Genomic DNA, 2,047 nt, shown 5'->3' on the forward strand with positions numbered 1-2,047 from the left:
TACGGGCAAGTGAGACGAAAAATCGTGCCATGTGTGGCGAGAAGATTACGAACAGCGGTGTTGTCAAACTCCTTCCCGTTATCTGTCTGCAACACGAGAATGGGTCGACCAAACTGCGTGAGAACGTAAGAGTAGAAAGCGGCAAGGGTGGATATAACATCCCACTTGCAGCGCAACGGGAAGGTCCACACATAATGCGAAAAATCGTCAAGAATGACAAGATAATAAAGAAAGCCCGTATTACTGGCAACAGGAGATGTCCAAACATCACTATAAATCAACTCAAACGGGTACGATGCAACAAAGGAAGAAGGTCTAAACGGAAGACGAGCATGTTTGCCGAGGCGACATGCATGACACGAGTGATCCTCGTTCTTATTACACGTGAAGGAAAAACTCCGAAGTATGTGGCGAAGTGTGGCAGGATTAGGATGACCCAAGCGAGCGTGCCAGAGATCCACTCCGGTGGAGAGAGCGACAGGGGCGGCGGAAGTGGTGGGGGTGGCGGAGTGAACCGGGTAGAGCTCGTCGGGGCTGTCACATCGGTGGAGCACCATCCGCGTGCGAGCGTCCTTAACAGAAAAACCACATTCGTCAAATTCAACAGTGACTGGATTTTCACGTGTAAGAAAACGAACGGAAACAAGATTTTTAATAAGGTCAGGAGAAACAAGAATATTAGACATGGATATAGGAGTGGAGTTAGACGGAAAATATGTATGTCCAATATGGGTGATGGGAAGAGAAGAACCGTCACCGACGGTGATGCGGTTGGAGGTGTGGACAGGATGGGCAGTGTGGAGGTTACCGGGATGCGCCGCCATATGAGCGGTGGCGCCACTGTCCATGTACCAATCGCCGCCGCCAGTGTAGCTGGATGGGGAAGGAGCGGTATGGAGAGCCGCCAGAAGGGTCGGGTCCCATGGTGCCGGCGGGAGGGACGGCGCAGCCGTTAGGGGCAGCAGCGGCGGCCCACCTGGCGGCGGCTGCTGCCCGTAGGGCGCTGCATAGGGCTGCGGCGCGGCGTAGTACGCCTGGTGTGACGGAGGCCGAGTGCCGAGGAGGCCCGGAGTGGGGGCCCGAGGGACCGGCATGGAGTAGGCGTGGACGACGCCGGTCCATGGGTTCTGGCCGGCGTACCACGGAGCCGCCGGTTGAGGGGCCGGCTGCTGCTAGCGAGGTGCTCCTCCCTGAGCACCGCCGCCGCCTTCCTGCTTGCGGCCACCCCGGCGGCCGCCGCGACAACCCCCCCCATTGGCCGCCGGCTGGGCGGCGGGAAGGGGGCGGCTGGGGCGGGCGGGAAGCCAGGCGGGAAGGCGGGCGCCGCCGGCTGGGGCGGCGTCGGACGGGGCGGTGGCGGGGCCGAACCCCCGCGGGTGCCGGCGACGAGGGCGGTGTGGGTCGCGCGCGTCCGTGCCACCCGCATCCGGCGCTCCTCTAGCTTGAGGTACACGACCACCTTGGCGAAGGTGGGCTCCGGGATGAGGGTCAGGTTGGAGGCGGCGTTCCCGAAGTCCTCGTTGAGGCCGCCGGAGAGGGTGCTGATGAGGAGCTCGTCGCCGATCTTGTCCCCCAGATCGCGGAGCTCATCAGCGAGCTTCTTGAGGCGCATGCAAAAATCATCGATGGACGAGTCAAGTTGCTGGCACCCGTAAAACTCACCATAGAGGAGGACCTTGCGCTGCAGCCGATTGTCGGTGAAGAGGCCGTTGAGCTTGGTCCAGACCGCATAGGCGTCGTCCTCGTCGTTCACCACGGTGTGGAAGATGTCGCTGGAGATGGTGAGATAGAACCAGCGGATGATGGTGGCATCGAGGATCATCCACTCCTCGTCGTTGATCATGAGCACCGAGTCCACGGTGCCGTCCACGTGGCCGTGTAGGAGGTACTCACGGAACACAAGCGAAAAGTACCGCTTCCAAGCGGAGTAGGAGGCGGTGGTGTTATCAAGTTTGACCGGGACGCGCTCATGGATGTTGAGGTCGCGGACGAGGGTGACATCGGGACCGGCGAACGGGTTGGAGACGGTGGAGGAGGAGGAACTCAT

The 2,047-nt window shown here is 60.5% G+C and overlaps 1 pseudogene; it reads right to left on the bottom strand.

The window, feature by feature from the left end:
* Positions 1–537: 537 nt before the first annotated feature.
* LOC147974495 (uncharacterized) lies at positions 538–2,047 on the bottom strand (annotated as a pseudogene).

This window comes from Triticum urartu, chromosome 4A (genome assembly GCF_056163025.1).
Source record: "Triticum urartu cultivar PI428250 chromosome 4A, HENAU_Tu73, whole genome shotgun sequence".
Classification (NCBI taxonomy): Eukaryota; Viridiplantae; Streptophyta; class Magnoliopsida; order Poales; family Poaceae; genus Triticum; species Triticum urartu.